The 20,694-nt window shown below is 42.1% G+C and overlaps 2 long non-coding RNA genes across 3 annotated transcripts in view; one reads left to right on the top strand and one right to left on the bottom strand.

The window, feature by feature from the left end:
• The window catches only part of LOC108493502, a 107,193-nt gene that overhangs the window by 70,975 nt on the left and 15,524 nt on the right, over positions 1-20,694 (bottom strand). The window lies entirely within an intron of this gene.
• On the top strand, positions 95-18,806 carry LOC108493503. 2 transcript variants are annotated; one of them, XR_001873495.1, is made up of 3 exons: positions 95-193; positions 6,791-6,850; positions 18,687-18,806. It is a non-coding gene; the product is annotated as an uncharacterized LOC108493503 (long non-coding RNA). The 2 variants fall into 2 exon arrangements; XR_001873496.1 differs by lacking the exon at positions 18,687-18,806 and adding an exon at positions 7,605-7,744.

Genomic DNA, 20,694 nt, shown 5'->3' with positions numbered 1-20,694 from the left:
CTGCAGTGGCAAACCTGACCATCTGTAGGTTACGGAACTTGGATTCTGCATGAGGATCGTGATGTCAGAGCATTGGACTCTTCACACTCCAGCACAAACCATGTTAGCCAGCCACTTAAGTAGCTCTGAATGATTCACTAGCTTTGGTACTTTTTATTGCCTGCTGTCAAAACTCTGCGCTGTTTGTGTACTGGTATGTGCTGATACATATAGCATTTTACTCTACCCAAAGAAAGGTGAATTTGAATGCTTAGGTGATGCCAAAAATGCTTTAGACATGAATGAAAGCTATCATTTTAAAATTTGCCCATTAATACTGCAATTGTCATTATTGTTGCAACCTTAATCTCACAAGAGAAATCCTTTTATTGCACAATTCACATCGGTATTTCAAAACAAAATACTCTGTATTTACAACTCTGGAAACAGATATGAAGAAAACAAATCCAGAAGAACAGATGTATTGATTAGTAAGGGCTCTGGATCTGCACAGATTTATTCCTGCAATTTATTTTATATGTCTAGGCAATTATTCTGAAATCAAACTAAACACATTAAAAAAAATCTTTTCAGGATTGAAGTCAATAAATATATATCAGGTACCTGATATTTCAGAAAAGGTCTGTTTCTTAAAGAATCCAAGTCTGAGTTTCTAAACAATACAAACTGTGTTCCAGAAATAAACCCTAAAATAGGGAATATAGAGAAAACAGAACTGTACCAAAATATAAGATAAACCACCTTCAGGTGCTACAAGCCTCTTTATTGATATTTCATATCATGTGGAATGAACCACACAGATTGCACTGTTATAAAACACAAGGATATTTTAAATCATCTAACTAACTACAGAAATACATCTATATATTTGACTCATATATGTACCTATTTGTTTTCATTACAACAATACAAAGGCTGGTATTTCTGTTTCTTTCTGGAATTCTGCATACTTCAAAACAACCCTACTTGTCATAGGGCAAGCTACATAAGAGTGGTCTGGACTAGTAGGAATGGCTCTGTATTTGTAGCAGCATTAAGGAAAATGTTGTATAATGTTTGTAAAAGGAAATCAAGGCTGACAATAAGTGCAAAATATCAAAGTCATACAGTTGTACAACTGCACCGTTTCTGTTAGATGATTTCAAACTGCTTTACAAATTATTCTTGTTCTGCTGTTGTTACATTAGATGGTAGCCCCAGTGAACTTGATCAGAAACCAGTATCTCCCCAAGCTGGGCATAACAACAATGCTTCCCCTACAGTCTATATCCCAGCTAGAGGCTATAATCTGACCATGCTAGAAGCTGCTTAAAAACCGTAGTATATTTAAACATAGTAGATCCTGAGATGCTGCATGTTTACTTCCATACTGGTATACTTTCATCCCTGACTAAATAGTTGGATTACACACTTTTATGTAAAGGCCTTTTAAGATCACTTTGATCCTACTTGTTTGACTTGCATAGTAGTTTGGCTGCACATCATATTCAGGTCATACCAAATTAAAACAGGAGCTAAAAACACAGTATGAAGGAAGAGCCTCTAGATGATCCAAGACATAGATATAACTATGGAGTCCACATAACCACTAAGTTTTATAGACATCATGTCTCTGACTGGAAACTTGCTGTGCCTGTCTGCTATGTTACTGCACAGTTGACCTTCCTAGCCTACATGTTACTACACCTGCCCTCCCTTCATACCTCTCTGCTTTTTCTTTCTTTAACATAGCAATCAGAAGCTACTTGTCTTCCCTCTCAAGGACTTCACTGCTACCTATACTCAACACCTCTTATTTTAGGCAAGAAAAGAAAGTCCTGCCTCTTACCCACCTCTGCTCCCATACCCACTGTTAAATGCTGGATCTTCAAATCCATGTCCTTGTGCCCCCTCCCAGGTTTGCCCTTCATGAAGGAACAGAGCTCCTTTTAGCTGCCCTTAGGTTGTTTCACTGGTCTCCACCAAAAGCCCACCTGCAAGGTCCTTTATAATGACATTTTCAAAAAACTTCATCCCATTTGTTTACGGCTATTTCAGACAACCTCCATACATTGCCCAAGCCATGTCTTATTCTCATCATCTGTTGTCTTTTATCTTAACAACTCCTCTCTGAATCTAGGGAGCAAAGACTACCTTTTCTGCTCTGTTTTCTGCAGCTATTCAAGCAAAACATCAAGAGTTAACCTTAGAAATAAGGAGGATACTACTGCTGGTTTCTTACTCTGCTCTTTCACTTGGTAGCCTTTGCTTCCCTCTGTAGTAATGCATCTGCTTACCTCCAAGAGCATTTGCCACACATGCAAAGTGTTATGAATAAAAGATCAGGTCCCACAGGTCTGATTCAGTTTATAATCAAGCAAAATTCCCTCTACCATCAGAGAGCACCCCAGTGTGGGATTTAATCCCGACAATCACACTCAGATTATTATTCCAGATAATCAGGCTGCCTATTTGGATTCCCTAGCCCCACTGTCACCATGCAGTCAGACCAGACCAGCAGACTACAGATGCTGGTGTACAAAGCCCCTTGGGGTAACTATCTGACCATCTCTGGTGGTAAACAGGCAAAATACCAAAGGCCATCAGCATGTTACAACCTCTACTAAAAAGCTCCATCTTCTAGCTCAGGAATTAAAAGGTCCAAGACTGAACACTGGCAGCTCACAACACATCCTCAGTACGGCATTGTATCAGCTGCATTAAACTGTGTTTGTGGAAGTGCAAGAACTGCAGGATATTGCAGTGACTGGGAAAATATAACAGCATTTCCCCTAATTCAGGCACATGGCCCAATCCTGTAGATATTTTGCCTTAAGGGTTTTTATCTACTGACATGGCTTAGAACTGTGCTGGCTCTCTCTTCAACTTTCTATCTGCTGGCCCTGCTTGCTAGATAAATAGCTACACTCATATAGAAAAACCTGCACTAATAAAAACGTAGACAGCCAGAAATCTGCTGCCAACAAGCAAAATATACTATATTTCACTGCTCTGCCATGGGAGAGTCATATCTCACTGAACAAATATTCATTCCCAAACACTGTGCTAATGCATAAAAGTCTCCAACATATCTTAGAAAAATTATGGAAAAACAGGGCAGTCCAAGCTTCAGATTCTCTCTGCTGCTTTGCCTCTCCTCTTTTCTACTCATACACTTGAGACTATTTGAAGAGATGATGATTTTAGATTTTTCCATGGGCTTTTGTTCTTTAACTCTTCCCTCTGTACAAATAGGTCAAGTGGATCAGTATTTTGGTCTGAGTTTTTTTGTTTGGTTTTTTTTGGGGGGGTGTTGAGGGTTTTTTTGTTTGGTTGGTTGGTTGGGTTTTTGTTTGGTTTGGATTTTGTTGGTTTTTTTTTTATTTGTTTGTTTTGGAGTTTTTTTGTCGGTTGTTGCTTTGGGGGATTTTTAGCCAAGTTTGATCAGAAGCAGAAGCACTGGCTTCTCTGGTGTCAGTTATAATCATTTGCCCAGGTCATAATCTCCTGTCTTAGACTGCTAGAGCTCTAAAGCATGCAATCATCTTTTGTTTGTTCTGCATTCATATGTTGCCTAGCACGGCAATGCCTTCATAGGTAATATGGATCCTTGGCATTCCAGAAATACAAATATATGCTTGCAAGTGAGGCTTGCAGCAGTGAATGAGTGGTTTCCCTGACTTAAGTCAGCAAAATCAGAAATTTTTCCCCAAGTCATGCTTGGACTTAAAGCTTCTCTGGGACTGTGTTTTGTGACTGCAAGGCCTTAAGCACAAGGACATCCCTCAGTATAAATGAATACTTGGAAACAATTAAACTCCTGGATTGTCAAGAATCAAGAGGCTGCCTCTGTCAAATAAATAATGAAGCCATGCCCTTACATAATTCTTATAGCTTGGGGCAAACAAAAACTCTTTCTTTAGAATGACTAAGTTGCAAGGCAACTATATTCCTAAATTCCTTTTCTGATTTATATCAAACAGGTAATTCTTCTCTGCTTACTTACTGAAACATTTGTATAATTCTATTGCAAACTCCTAAGCAACTTCCATCTTCTAGGCCAGCAGAGGCTATATCTCTTAAGAAAAGAGTCTCTCGGTATTTATTGATGACACAGTCATATTATGCATTAGTTCTCATAATTCAGGATGACTGTGTGCTTTGAGATTCTTCAGAATGACAGGCACTACACTGGCAATGTAATTAGTTATTATATGGCAGACAGCATTTTTGGAAAGATACTGACCCAAACATTGCTTCTTTAGGCTTCACTATCTGGAAAGCATAAGCAAATAAAGGAAGCAAAATATTTCTTAAAAAGCAAGCCTTACTATTCTCTCAGTTTCAAAACTCATGCTCCTGGCTGCATAGAGCTTTGGTAGGTGCCATTATGGTAAATAAAAAATTAAAAAATAAAAAAAAATATGTACAGGACCACTTGGTATATAGGAAAAGAGAAGGAATGTGACATTGCCAGGATTAGAAAAGGACATACACTGCTTACCTGTACCTGCCTCACCTCTTCACTACGGCCCTACAGAGCTCAAGCTCCACCTGAACATGGCCGTCAGGGACCGCTGTATGACACAATGTCTCTGGAACTAGTCTTCATCTTATCGCAGCCTGTGTATGCAGCTGACATTTATATATTTTGGGTAGCATTAAGAAGGTTGATTCTAGCTTCTGTAGCTATCTGTGTACACCAAACAGGATAGAGACCAAGCTTGGATGCATTAAAAGTAATAATGAAAATACTATTGCTGGGAAAGAATCAAAAAGGACCTTCTCATGATTCAGTTTTTCTAGTTGGAGTTAAGGATGAAAATCAAGTTCTCTTCCAGTCCCAAGCAAACATAATTCCACTAAGAAACATGTTTCACATCAACAAACGCTAATAGAAAATGTTCCCCACTGCTCACATGAAACTGTTATGCAGATGAAACATGTTTCCTGCCAATAACAACGAGTTACCTGCAGTTAAAACAGCAGCTAATCAGCTTTACTCACCATTAACGTGAAACGAACCCGATGCTAAGTCTACAAAATGTTGGATCAAAACAGCCATGGTGGTAAGTTGGCTATATCAAGTGAGGGGTCCTTATCATGTTCTCTAAGCACTGCATAAGCACAAGTCTTTGAAGACTGCTTTGCTACACTAAGGCATCCCTGTTGGAAGATGCTTATTCGTAGTATGAGGCAAGAAAAGAGTTATCTATGGCTTTCACTTGCTCTCCAACTTTAATGTGCATTTTCTTTTATTTCACCCTCAAGTAGCACAACCTTCTCACAGGGTTGCCCTATCCAAAACACGATGGTGACCAACAGCCTTTCCCACTCAAGCCTGACTGCCTACTTGAAAACCAAGCGGAAGTCACATCAATCCTTAAAAACGAACAAGAAAAATAATGTCCAGTTCAGTTTCTTAGTTCAGCATTTTGGTCCAAAATTCATGTACATCAGGTGGCATTTTGTCAAGAAAGATGACATTTAATCACAAAAATTAACAGTAGGAGTCCTCTGTAAAATCCAATTCCAATGTCCCAACTTCCTTGCTTTGGCCATTCATGTCACAAATGTAATCAGCAGCACTGGAATAGGTCATCATCTGACATGCCAATGCCACTATATTTGATATTGAAATAAAAATAGGGATACTTGCAGTTGTTCCTTCAACTCCTCCAAGTGCCATGACTCCCACTTTATTCTCCAGCTGCTATTCCCATGTGCTAGCTCACACCCTCTGGCCAGAATAAAACATACACAAGCCTAGCAGAGGCACGGGATATAGCCAACAGCACATTTTGTTCATAGACTATTCTCAATTTTTACTCAACAAGGCTATACGCACACTTTGCTATAAAAGGAAAAGGATCCTTTTGGCCTCAAGTCGCATTATGTAAAGATCTGTATGTACCAGACCAGAACTATCAGCTGGCATAAATCAGCATCAAGTCCTCCTGAATACATAGAAATTAAGTTGTTTATTCACCACTCAAGGTGTGAAATCACTTAATTTTAGAAAACTGAATTTCCAGTTCTCCGTAGTCAAAGCACTGAATACACAGATTATCTGTACACTCAGACAGCTTGGGTTAAGTAGGGTCATATCTCAGGTGCAAGGCTCTCCCTTGACCATGCAAACACAGCACTCTGGTGTCAGTAGACTCAAATGTCTTATTCTTCATTTTGAAGCAAGGGAAAAATGTTTGGTCTGTAGTAAAGTCTGGCATTTTTGTTAGGAACAAGATTAAAGAGATGTGGACAGAGAGCTGGATATTTGCTGAATTCTGCAGAATAAGATAAGGCTAGAACAAGTAGATTCACATTGTCTGGTGGCAAGGACAGTATAGTGTATAATGCTAGTATGTTTGGGATTTGAGTTACAATTAGGGACAGCAGGATCTGAAGAACCAAATTTATTACTGACCTCTGTCAGACCTGTAGAGGAAAGCCAAGGTCTAATACTACTAGATGAGAATGCCAAATTCTGGGTTTCTAAGCTGTCATCAAAAGCAGGATTAGAGTTGGGAATAGAGTCTGGAACAAGAGAGATTAGAGGGGCAAATTAATTGTCTAAATCTTTAAGACTGACAAAAGTGGATGAAAGTTAGTGTTGCTACAGTCAAATATTTATTCTTTATTTTCCACTGATGGCAAGTGTCTGGGCAGAGGTCAAAGCAGGGTTAGGATTACAATTAGGCTCTAGCTTAGCATTCCAGAAACAAGGCTCTGCTAAACAATTTTTGTTGCTCAATTCTGCCAAACCTGCTCAGGGATAAGTAGATTAAAATGTATCATTTTTAATTGTCAGACAGAATGGGGTTACTGAGCCATGATCAACGCTGGAGCCGGAATGGCATCATTGCTTGAGGTAAGATAAGTGGCAAAATCAGTATCAGCATATTTAAACATCTTCCGATTAACTTTTGGACATAACTGAATTTCTAGGCCATCACTCGTGCCAGGAATAAAGTGAGGACTAAAACTAAGATTCAGTGTACAGTTCTGTGCAGTAAGGCTTACTGATGAATTCTGTCCAGCCTGCGGCAGGATTGCAGCCTGCCTCAGTGGATTTGAATTTTTCATAGTCAGTGTTCAGAGATCAACAGGTTCTTTAGCCATAAATGATACTGCAAGTAGCCAACATTTATGGTTTGGGACAGGAGGCTCTGCAGCATCATATCTCCATTGCAGAACTCTCACAAGTCCTCAGTGGTAAAATAAAAGGCTGATAAGCTTCAAATGCATGTTTAATTTCTGGGCAGCATTATATCCCTGTGTTACAGTGATCAGTAAGGTTATGGCTTGGATTGGTTGCAGGATTCATGATGGGAGGTTTTGGTACTTATTTTTCTGGTCCTTGAAAAAAAGTTAAGGGTAGCTGTCATAATGTTTAAATATGTTATGCTGAATTATTAGGAAGCCATGGCTACCTCGGCTCTGGACAACCCTAGGGTTATAGATGGCATTAGGGTTTGGATCTGGAGTTGAAGGCCATGCAGTTTATTGCTACATTTTTCTGGATTCATAGATAAAAAAAGAAGAGCCAATATCAGTAAATCCATACACCTCATCCCTAAATTTCAAACACAACTGAATTCTCACACTATCATAAAATCTTTCAGGTTGGAAAAGACCTTTAAGATCATTGAGTCTTGCCTATTCTATCAGACACACCAGTGTTTGGGAAAGCTTCAGAAGAGGACTTTGGACAGGCAGCTGTGCAAAACGAGCCTTGTGACAGAAACATCAGTGGTATACTGCTTCAGTGTGTTTAGCCTGAGAAAGTAAAAATGAGTGGTGATGTCAGAAACTATCTAAGCCTAATTTCCAAGCCACACAGGCTATGAAAAACACTACAGTCGGTTTCATGTGTATTACTGTTTGGGATAGGATGCTCAGCAGTGCACAGGAAAATACCAAATTCTGCCTTGTCTGCTGTGGCAATTTCACAGTGAAATATGGAAATCTGCCTTAAAAACCAAACCAACAAACAAAAAAACCAAACCCTGCCTTTTTCTGCTCCCAGTGCCAATCATTTTGTTGTATTTGCCAAAATTTCTATCATTTTCTTTGGAGACGCATTTCTGTTTACTCATTTCATCTCCACCTTAGCAACCACTTCACAAAGCCACTTGTCTTTACAATATAAACATATGTTTATGCCACTGCATTCTTTTCTTCAGTGTACAGTTGCTGAATTTGACACTTTGAGAAGGTCTTGTGAAGGTTTAACACACTTAACTGTGATGAGGCATTGGAGGACAGATCTACGCAGGGATCAATAACAGCCTGGCTTACCTCTAGTGTAAACCTTGCCTTGTTGAGACGTAGAACTCATTTTTGCCTCTCACCCTAACCTTTGTTGGGTTTCAGGTTAGGCTTTTCCTCCTGAGCGACTTGCCCGTGGTGCAGTAACGGGACCGAGAGTCAGCGCGGGTTTGGGGTCTGGGCAGCGCACACGCACTCCGCGGGCTGAGCCGGCGCCGGGCTCGGCGCACCTGCCTGCGGGCGGACGGCGGGCTGCCTTCCGCACTCCGCGGCTCCATCCCCATGTCCATCCCTCCCTGGCTCCGGGATCCCAGGCGGCTCCTCCGCCTCAAACCGCGGCCTGCGGCGCCCTCTGCTGCCCGCGGGGCCCGGCCCCGACCGGCCCCTCCCCGCCGGGCGGACAGCGATGCTCGGCGCCGAGCAGCCCTGCTCAAAAAAGGGTCAGGGTACCCCCGAATTGCCTGCATCCTCCCCCATCCGCAATGCCCCCAACAGTGCTAAAATAGCAAGTTTGCATGCAAAACCCCACCTGGCCCCATTTCACCACATGCACATTCATTTCTATTCCTTTTCATTCTTCACAGAACATGTTATAATCTTTGATCATCATTTGTTTAAATTGTATAAGTAATCTGCCCGGTTTTAATAGGATTTTTCTATGAATCGGCAACAAACCATGAAATGTGATATTTTCACCATGACCGACCCAGGAAATTAGTCAACTTTGTCCTTGATTTACATGGGACCTGGCCAACTCCTCACACATCACAGTGGCAGCAGCTCACTGCCTGCTCCCCCTACATTTCACATTTCCATTCTTTCTTTCTTTCCTTCCTCTTTACAAGCAGGGTTATATATACCACAGATGCCCAGACTTGCCATCCATAAACAGAGCCTGAATTTAGCAATATCTCCATGGATGCCCAAATTAACAAGCAAGGCCTCACAAAACAGAGATTGGAGAAAAGCATCAGAGATTTATTATTATTGTTAAAGACAATAGATGTGGGAGAACTTGTTCTCAGCCTCTTATTCTGATCTTTTTGAGGGAAATAACACCATTTCTTCAAGTTTTACATAGCCAGTATAAGAACAGCAAGCTTCCTCAAAAGAAAGCTAAGATTCTCAGTTATAAAAATTTATTCTAGGAGCTGGGGCTTACAGGAAAAAACAATTGCTGTAGTACTCAAAATAAAATGGCCAGGCTTTGAAATGTTGAGCTACTTTAGAGGCAATGTCTGTTAGAGCCAATCCTTCCGTCTGTCTGTCCGTCCATCCATCCATCCATCCACACACCCACCTGACTGTTTTGCTTTATTTTAAATAATGTCCAATTTCTATCCTAGTCTATATGAAAATCACTTTTATTTCATTGTAATTTCAGGGTTTGGTCTTGTTTTGTTCATCCCATTATTTGACAGTGTGTGCACACACAGGCTTTTAATAGAAAGTGAAGTTGCAAGGCAGTAATTTGGCATCAAGGCTACAATCCAAAAACACCCAGCATGATCCCTGGGTGACAAGTCACTTGGGTGACAAGTTCCTCAGCTTGGGCACACAAGTTCCATCCTCCCCATGGGGACAGATTTCTAGTTTCCTTGCAATTCAGTTCTTCTGGAGACTATGGCTCTATGGAGAAAGGTGATCTTCCAAATGCTCAAGGCTCATGAGCTACTTTCCAGAGATGTGAAGACACTGGAAGGCATAGCCTGCAAGAGTCTACTGCCAGCTATTCAAATAGGGGAGAGAAAGAAGAAAGCAGTGTTTCAACTGCATCCCCAGGCAGTTGCAGGACAGACACCACATCTGTTTTGAGAGAACACGGGGACACATTGCCACTTAGCTCAGTAGGGCTCAGCCTCTGCAATCCCACCCTAACAGGCATCCTGTGTGAACAGGCAAACGCTAAGAATGTCAGCAGCTGCAACAGGTAAATATCACCACATTACAGAACATATCACAATTATATTCAAAGTTTTGTCCCATCTACCCATACAGGCACAGTCCCTGTGTGCATGTTCACACATAGCATTTGTTCTGGATTCCTCAGGGCACTGTCTAAGCCATTACAGCAGCTATATCTGTGATCTGGTAGATACCTCACACAGCACTGGGGGAATCAGGATTCTGTGCCACCTTTGTTCCTAAGCCACCTTCTGATACCAAATAATCCATTTCCCCTCTCTGCCTATTTCAGGTTTAAATCTCCTGCAGACAGGAGCTCTCTCTCACTGCATGCATGTTTGTTACACAGCAAGGCAAGGACTGGCTTTTGGGGTGCTCCTCTTGTCCCTGAGATTTTCTTGTCTCACCCCAAAAACCCACCACATCCCACATCATCAACTAAACCAAGAGAGCTGCTGTCCCTTCCTTCCCATGCTCGGCCTCAGCTCCTCGGGGCAGCTAGATTCTCTGTCCTGGAGGCATTTATGCCCAACTTTCCAATCCAGGCCTCCCTGCCCCCACATCCCGTACTCCCCAGTACGTCACCCCTCTCCACTCCCTGGCCTGTGAACAGCCCCTAAGGTTAGGTTTTATATTTCTTACCCACTGGCCCCTCCACTCCCACCAAGTCAAACTTCAACCAAACAAAAAAGAAAACAGAGGGAGAGAAAGGAAGAAAGAAAGGCCCCAAGAGGCTCCCGGTCGTTCCAATCAGGTCACTGTTTCCATACCAATTAGGACAGATGCAAAGCACATTATTAAAAATAGGTCTGCAGACCCATCTATGTTGATTATTGTCCTCCGTTTCCGTCCCCAGCCAACTCCGTTAATTAATAAAGAAACTGCCAGAGAAGGAGGGGGAGAAAGGGTGGCAGGGATTCCCCTGACTGGAGCCTCCTGTTCAGAGAGTTCAAGAGAGAAATTGGACACTTGAGCCTCTCTGCCATTTTCCATTGTGTGTGTTTTTCCTAATGAACGGTTTAGTGATGCAGGGCTGGAAGTCAGCTTTACCCCACCCCCACTAACTACCATCCATCATTAAGTGACCCAGTAAGAGGTATTTAGTACTTAACCCTCTCTAGAAGAAGTCAGATTGTTGTGTGGCTGGCTTTTCCCTCTCCAACCACCCCTTCACTCTTCATCTGTTTGTCTGCCTCTGAAAACATCTCTGCATTTTTTGGAGGGGATTGTTCTTCCTCAGAAGAACCCTAGAAAGAAACAGCAGTAGCCACCCCATAGCCAGCCTTTTTACAGAAGAGGAAGCACTCGTGGTGGAAAACCAGGGATGAGATCCCGGCTTTGTTGACATTGTCGAGGCCAGGATTTCGTTCTCACAACAGTAAAACCGTCTGCCTCTGAGAGGGCAAAGAAGTTGATGGAGAGATGGCCCTGTAATCTGTGCAAGAGATGTTGCTGATCAATATACATGTTGGTGATTTGCAAGAGGAGAAAGAATACATAGTCAGTAAAAGTCAAGGAGGGCTGTGAGAAACATAAGTGATAGATAATACTTGCAACAGAGAGCACGCTTGTCTCCTTCCAATTCTGCTAGCCCTGCAGGACTCTTCTCCAGCCAAAACTAATTTATCTTCATAACCCTTCCTCAAAAAGCAGGACAGTGTTATTAGTGCCATTTTGATAGTGGGGAAACTGAGTCAAGGACAAACTAACCTGACCAAATCATTAAATGAGTCAGACAGAGCTAAAAATGGAACTGTGCAGTCCAAGGTTTCTCAGCCAGTGTGCCTTTGCTTTAAAGCGAAAGTTAGGGGGAGGCAGAGAGGTTAAATGAACCATTATCATAATTAGACTTGATGAAAGCAAATCTGGGGTTTGGCCCAAGATGGCAGATCACGTTTACCTTGAATGAATGTATGTCAGTGTGTCTCCTAAAAATTCTCTATTAAAATGCCCTCGTGAGCTCTGAACCTGTGAGGTAGAAGTCCCAGATATAATTTAGAGTGCAAAAGGCCCTGCATGATCTTGGTCACATCACTTATCTCTAATGACCTCTAAAGGCTCTCTCCATCTCTAAAACAAGGGCTGTCACACCCATTTGGACTGTAAGCTATTTTTTGCAGGGTCTGTTTCTTACTAACACACTTTTACAACACTCATTTATGTGATATTGGGAACTGCTGATACTTCTGGAAAAAGAACAGCCACAAATTGCAGCCATCTCTGCACCTCTGAGCTGACAGGCAGAACACATTCACAAGCACAAGCAGGAAGGAAAACTGTAAAGCATAAGCAAAACACCCACCTGCAGATGCCAGCAAGGCTGTTCATCTGCAGACTGACTGCAATTTCCAATTAAATACCAAGTTACTTTCACACAGTCTGTTCTTTCGTTAGACTGAAGGGTTTTGTTTTCCTTTTCCTGAGTCACTCTTTACTAGAGGCTTTCCACATCACATGTTTTATTTTTCACAAGGGCTCTAATGCACTGCATAATAAAAACTCATGTCATGAGTCCAGAAAATCCACTGCAGGCTTCAAAAATACACACACATAAAAAAAATAAATAAAAAAAATAAAAAAAAAAAGGCTTGCATAAAAAGAAGTTTGGGTTTTTTTCAGCCTAATAATTTTTATTACATCCCACCACCCTGCAAATTGAATTGCTGGAAACATCAGGTGATTGATCTAACACTGAGGTGTGATAACACGCTTTCCTACACAACAAAACTGAAATTCTACCGTAGTATCAGGCCTGCTGTCATGGAGGGAGGAGGTCACAAACATAGAACTCCTTAGTCTGATATCCCCATTTTTGTAAGGATCACTAGTAACTCAGGATGCCAGTAACTGACAGCCAGCATAGATACATTTCAAGTTCACCAGAGAAAACCCATATATTATGAGAAATAAGGCACTCCTAGAAATACAGAGCATCACAAAGATGCCTAAAGGGGAAAGAGGTCTGGGAGCTGACTGCTCCAATGGGCTGTACACTGGAAGCAAAATCCACCTGTGTATAATGAGACACCGTGTACATAGGTAATAAATGAAACAAAAGCTACAGGAGGTGTTATGTGGCAAGAAACAGTCTTTTGATCCTACTATACTAGGAACACTGTATTTTCATAATTTTGGTTTCTGTAGAGTACAAAATACATGTGAGGCTGGCTACTTCATCTTCAATAACTATGAGGGAAATGTGCCAGCTTGGTCTGCACACCTGTGACTGAACCAAAGACACCTAGAATTAGAAATAGGACCTGTGTTCTCCACAGGTCAAGCCCAGAGAGAAAAAAAAACATCTCTAACACAGAGGGGCCACAGAAACATGGGCTCAGAAACAGAAAGTGCCCCACCTGAAACATCCCAGCCTTCAGCAACTACCTTTCACTCCTCAACATTTGAATCTGGACGTTGGGAGCAAAGAATGTATCTGACCCACTCCCTCACCACTGGCTTGCTGTATCATGCCAATACAGAGAACACCCTTTTCCTTTTTCTCCTTCCCATGACTAGAGCCCTTGTACTGCAAGTGGGATACACATGTAGTTTTTGTTGGCTGTCCACAAGGAGGAGGACTATCAGAACTTTTCTTCCTTGGGAAAACTTTGTCTTTTGTGTCATTTTTCCTGAAGGTGAGGCTCAGAGTAACCCAAATATGACTTTAAATGAGTCAATGGGACCCCCCATCAGCTGAGGAAATGGCATCATCCTGCCTCACATTTATCTCATGGAGCCAATTTCAGAGGCACTTCATTTCTGAAGCACTTTTAGGCCCTGGTACAATTTACGCAGGGCACACTCTGCTCTCCAGCTAAGCAAACATTGTTTTGTTTTCTTTAGCCCTTGAGAGCTCTTGCCTCCAGTGTCCCCCCAAGGGGAAAGGAGTAGAGCCTCTTGTGTCGGTTGAGTGCTCACATGAGAGGCTGGTAAAGCAAGTGGTCCCTCTTGGCTCATGTACAGAGGAAACACAATCCATGATGCAGCACTAGATGAGGAGGTTATCCTGTACCTGGACCTGCTCACTGTCTGTTTGCTCCCCTTCTCCTTTACCAATTTGTGAGCAAGTCTCTGACCCAATTGGAACAAACCCTTCAGCAGATGCTTCCCTAAGTTCCTGAGAGGCATGCTGGTGGCTCCTCAGATCAGGCTGAGAGCATCCAAGTGAGTCTAAAGCATGCAGGAGGGCCCTTCAACCACAGAGAGCCCATCCATCCTCCAGCTGCTAAATAAATATAAGCAGCAGTGACAGAAAATCAGCGCTCCACAAAATTGTTTATGGGATTTGCCAGAAAAACTTAATACCAGCAAGAGCAATGTAGAGCTGAGGGGGAAGGAGACTATTAGTAAAGGGCAAGGGATTGCTGGGAGTGACCAATGGTATTACCAGGCACACCAGTGCCAAAGGGGCAAAAGCTGGCCTGAGAAGAGATTTGATAATATTGAATTTGCCTCTTCTCTGTCAGCAATTTGTACACCAGCCACCAAAGAAAGACTGATGACAGGAAATAGTGAGAGTGCTAGAAAACAAATAAAGTAGTCAAAGTCAATACAAATAGAGACTATTCATACTTCATCTAAGGTAGATCTGGTTAGTTCTGCATTCCAGAGCAAGAAAAGCCACAGCAAAAGAAAAGTCAAGCTGGAGAACTAGTCAGCATCTCGTCCAATGACTAGCACCACAACAACAAAAATAAACAGTTTCAGGTCCAACTCAAAAAGCATGTGAACTGTGTTCAGTGAGATACAGGTAGAGCTGAACATGCGTTCATTGCCAAGATGCTCCTTGCTTAGCAAGCAGAAGAGGCAAGATGATCAAACATAGAGCCCATTATCTGCTATTTAGCATGTAAATAGCTATTCAGAAGAGATTTCTCATCTTTTGTGAGTTTGCCCTTCCTTCAGTCCAGCAACTTCCATAGCCTTTGGTCTACAGTACAAGTCTACTCCTTTGTCATACAGAATATTTGATTATTTATAAAAAGCGGAAGACTGTCACCAAAAGCAATTTAAGAAGCCACACCATGGAAACATCCAACAGCCAAGCATTTATGGCCTGCATCCAGTTTTGAGTCCTGTATTCATACAGAGAGTGCAGAACTAAACAAGGGCATATATATATATATACATACATATATATATGAGCCATACATACATAAAGACAGGTATCTCTCTCTCCAGGCAAGAGGCAAGTGCCTACCTGCCAGACTAGACATCCCACCCTGCTCTTCAGCACTTCTCACCCACTAGCTTACACAGCTCCCCATTACAATGTACCTACATCTACATGTGCCCATATTTAACTCAGATGTCTGGATTTCACTGCAACAAGCTGCCTGGAAACCTAGAAGTGCCAGCTCTAAGCTCTTTTGTAGATTCCACCCCTAAACTTTGTGTTTTGTTTTCCCATCTCTGAAATAGGAATAAGCAGCAAAGAAAGATGGTGAAATGCTCAGGTACTGTTATAATGCAATGAAATTGAGTAATTGAGCTACCAAGTGTAAGAAGAGAAAAATCAAAATCTCTATAAAAGCAGTTGGAGGAAAAATATTTCCTGATTAGTCAACCATACCACAGTCTTTGCAGTGTACAGTCAAATTCCAGTTATATTCTCTCCAGCACTGCCTCTGCCATATACACAGAACCACACAGTTCCCCACACTACCCTAGTGAAATTTCAATGATAAGACAAAATAGATGGGAAACCAGTTTCATTTACTGATTGAAACATTATGACATTGACTCATGACTCATTTTAGTCCATAGAAATCTCTGAAGGCAGCTGCTTTCCCAACATATTCATGTTTTCACAGAATCCAATGCCCCCAGCACATGCTGTCCTGTGTCTCAAGAATATTCATCCCTAGTTTCTTAATATAGTTTGAAAAATCCACTCCCTTTCTCTTCATAGTATATACATGAAACATATGAACAAAGTTGACCTTGCAGTTATGTCCTGGATAGGATTGACTTCAGAGCCCTGATTCAGACACCCTGTGTAATAGCAGGCAGATGATCAAGTTTCAAAGCTCCTCAGAGTTAACAGAGATCCTACTATTGTTTCAGTGGCTTTGAATGAGATTCCTAAGTGGTTTTTTCCACTCAATCTGCACTGTGTATTTACACTGTAAGCTCCCAAAGGCAGAGACTGTTTCTCATTTAACTGTGCCTTTTGTCACAACTAAGATTTAAGTGACACTCTAACAATTACACCCTGGTCCTGCTACAGCATACTGACTTGGGGATTGGGAAGGGACCAAAATTTCAAAGAGAGAGATAGAAGTCTAGTGCTCAAAGATCTAATTCCTGTGCTCAGAGCATTAGATCCATAATGCTCAAAAGAAATCTGGGCTTGACATTGCTGCTCAGAAACTTCAGGAAAGACCCAGAAGTGTCTAATGTCAAAACTTGCAGGACACAAGAATACAGTGGCCTTTACTGTTGATTACAATGCTGATTCACTGCTCAAACCATAGTCCAGCCCTTGGAGGAAAACAGTTTTTGATCCAGTATCTGCATCTTTCCTCTTTGCTCTTGCCAAAAGCACATGCAGTATCCAAGGAGAATGAGCTCCAGAACATATCACCACCAAGTTTAAGTAAACATGACTTCCTTCCTGTCCCAGTATTATACCTTTTCCCCCGGAATTTTCCCTGCCTTTTTGCTCTCCTTCTCACAAATATCCCCACAAACACAGGTCCTAAAGTACTGCCAGGAGACATGAGGCTCAGTAAAGCATGGCCCACACAGCAAAGCTCCTGAATGACTCCTAGGCTTCATGCCACCGGCACCTGCCCCTGTGGCCTTAGCAAAGCTGGTGACATAAAAGCTGGAATATCCCCTAAATCTTCACTAATTATCCCAACAGACTTCAATGTCCTCCAAGAACCATGTGAAGGATCTTCCTAATTACTAGCCAGACAATGGAGAGTGGAGTCGGGTCCCTGGGATCCTCCAGCCTGCCAGCCCCAGCCATGCATGTTCCTGTTTGGCCTCTGGGGCTGACTGCTCCATATGGAGACCACCACCCCACACTTCCTCTCTTCCATCTCCACCCAGCTCCCTCCCTGCCCCCATCACCACCACCCTCAGCATGTGGATTTTATGAATGAAACTTTCTGACAGTTATGGGGTTGGCAGAGGCCTATTCAGCAAGCTGGGGAATGTGTGAACACCAGGCTTCATTAGAGACTTCTCCCAGTCAGCTGATAGCTCATTAACTTAAAGTGGCCTCTTGTTTTAAAACCTCAGAGACCAGGAGGTGGAGTGTAGAGAAGGGGGGGATGGTTCTCATTGTTCCTCTTGCCTCTCTCCCCCTCTGCCCCCTGTGAGATTAGGCGCCCTTGGAGGGGAGAGAGAGAGGCTAAAACAACTTTAATTAGTTATTTTCAAAGATTTTCTCCCCCTTTCTTCCTTTTTTTGTGTGTGTGTGGAGCAGGGGGGGTCTCTCAGCTGGGTTTTTCTGCATGGAGGAGCTCACGTCATTATGCTTAAATCCAGCTCCTCCGTCCTTTGTCTCCTGGCCAACAATAGAAGAAGGCTTGTAAAAAGCTCCTTCCAAAACTCCTGGAGACTGTCTGAAAAGGAAGATGGGGTGAGGACTCCTCTCTTTCCTCCCTCAGTCACAAAAGTGACAGTCTGGTGCCTGTGCCAGCAGCTTTCCTGTGTTAGAAGCTAGTACCGGGGTAAGTAGGGCAAACAGAGTGCTGATTCCTAAACTGCTGCTGTGTCAGATGAAAAGTGGAGCCGAGACTCACTTCACAAAGTGTCTGGTAGTAACTGTTCTCTGTGTGGATTTAAGGTCAGGCTGGAGCTCTGGACATTGAGGTCAGTCTTAGGACTTTATCCCAAGAGCTAATCCTCTTCTTTCTTTTAAAGAGATCATAAAATAAGTGCAGCAATAGGACAAACCCTCCTTCATGACTCCACTTTTGAAGAACCTGAAATAAACAACTAAATTGCCATTATTGTCACCCATAGGGAAACTGGTTGAGACCAGCACATTTATTTCTTATAGCCAACGACAATGGTTTTTAGCATCTTATGCTAGATGGAATTTAGCAGAACAGAGAAGGTGTTATCCCCTCAGTTGTGGTATAAGGACCAACAACAACAACAAAACAAAAAAACCCCCAAACCTCAAACAAACAAAAAATCCAAAGAAAAGAGTCTTTGTTCCTTGCTAGCACCAAAGCCCAGAACAGTACCCTAGAGGAGCAGTTGCCACAGTGCCAACCTCCAGCTTCTCTTACAGTTCTTCTTTCAGTATTGCAAAGAAACATTTCTTTCCATAGCTTCTCTTTGGGCCCATACACAAAAGAGATGTGTCTCTGAAGATGAGTTGAAATTCCCATGAATAGATGAGTTCATGTGTGAGGCAGAAAAAATCAGCCATGAATTATGGTTTAACCAGTACATTTATACACTGTAAATCACACTTAACAGCATGTCCTTTGCCTGTTTAAATCAGGAGTTCCCAAGAATCTGGACTAATAGACTGATAGCTCTCAAACTTTATTCTTACATTCCAGCACAGATGCAAGAACTGAGGTGTTGGTGGATGTTGCAGCTGAAGGGTATTCCAAGGAGTAGGTGCAAATTGCCTGCCATGGCTTCATGAATCAGATTCAATAGCAACAGTTTTGACTACAGGCTTTTCAGGGTAAGGATTTCTACTGCAGTTTAAGTACTTAGTATCTGATTTGATCAGCTTTCTTACATGAAATTGAACAGCTTTTGCAAGTTTTTAGAAACAAGGACCATCACTCTCTTCTACTCTCTGCAAAATCAGAGCATAAACTTGTTCCCTTTCAAGTCCACAGTACTCAACTATTGCCTTTCTGAGGAAACAGAGGGTAGGATTTTGCCCCCGTTTAAACACTGGCAAGCCAAGCAGAGGGGTTTGGAGTCATTTGTGCCGTGATCCTGTCAGTTCTCATAAGCGAGCCTGGCTGGCTCACTGCTCCGCAGTCCTCCAAGGAGCTGTGCCGAGTACCGCAGTGCTGCTAACGCAGTGCGCTGGTGTTCCCAGCCGGCTGTCAGAGCCACCACCTGCAGGACTTAAAGACTTTCCACTAAAGCTGTAAACCAGAGGTTCTTGCAACATTTTTGTTGCAAGACTTTACAAGACTGATCTTTTTGGCAGTGGTTGTAAGGATGACAGCTTTCTCTGTCTGTTGCGTCCCTCCTCTTCTATTTTTCCTGTCCTAATTTGACCCCATGGTTTGTGGGGATTTCTAAAAGTTAAACATCTCCAATATCTCATCCTATAAGTGACTGTATTTTGAAGGTAGTAAATATGATTCTTATGAACCAATAAGAGTCGGAATCATGTTCTATTACCAGTTGTCTAATGAGCTTGGCATTTTTGAATTAAATAAACTCTGCAAGTATTACTTTTTATTGTGCTTTCATTAAAGCAAAGCAGTTTCTTCCCTTGCTGATTGCAAGGATTTTAAAACATAGATTCATTTGCATTTGTGAGAATTTCTAAGTCCCTGCCCTCTACATCAAAGAATGCACTACATTTTGTGGTGAGTCACATCAATTTTCACTTGCCAGGAACTGGCAGTCCAAATGTTTCCAGGCAAGGCCACTCCCCAGATTTTGTGACATCATTCTTGAATTTAAAGCAACAAACCTTTCAAGCTCTTTGCTGCAGTTACCACCAGAAATGGCTGTACTCATCAAAATATTGGTTTTCCCCCCCAGGAAAGCTTAAGGATTACTCACAGAACATTCACTAGTAGAATGAAGCAAAATTTGCAATAAGAAGAAAGCAAAGATAGCACTACTATAAAGGTAAATGGAAAGGAGAGAGTGCTACAATACTGTGTTTTGTTTATCCCTCGCTGATACAGAAGCATACCAACATCACAACACACCAAGTACTACCCATCTACAGTTAAAAGATAAGCTTAAGAGATGCTTGAATATGGGTTGAGTTCCAGCCTATGGATCTAAAACCAGAAGCCTGCACAGAAAAGCTTAACAGAGACAAGAGTAGCTCATCAACCAAGGTTGTGGCTCACTGACCAGAAAGGGACGCTGCACCAGGCAAGTCTACGTTAGACCAGACAGAAAAGAATGAAAGAAGGACCTGTCATCTTCCTCACTTTACAACTGGATAATACAAAGACACAGTATGTTACCCCACGATCAAAACGCACATTTGTAACAGAACCAGAAATAAAAGCTACATTGCCTGCCTACCACCCCACAGACTTCACTACAAAAAATAAAATAAAATCTTGCAATAAAGAAAACAGAACAAGGTAGAAAAAAGGCCTGGTTTTCAGACCAGCAGATATAGTGACATTATTTCAACCTACAAACTTTGTCTACTCTATATACTTAGAGTGTCGCAATTGCATCAAAATACTGTTTTCATTGAAAAACTGCTTTCACCACCACTTTTGGAACATTTTCCATGACAAAATGGATGCTGGGCAGAATCTGCATAGCAGTATGACAGCTCCTATGAGGCTAGCAGTTAGAAAAAACCGAGCAAAAGATGGATCAGAGGATACCAACCACAGC

Source organism: Lepidothrix coronata, unplaced genomic scaffold (assembly GCF_001604755.1).
Source record: "Lepidothrix coronata isolate B3197 unplaced genomic scaffold, Lepidothrix_coronata-1.0 Scaffold17, whole genome shotgun sequence".
NCBI classification, from domain to species: Eukaryota; Metazoa; Chordata; class Aves; order Passeriformes; family Pipridae; genus Lepidothrix; species Lepidothrix coronata.
Note: the sequence above shows the minus strand (reverse complement) of the source record. Positions and strands in the feature narration are given on the sequence as shown.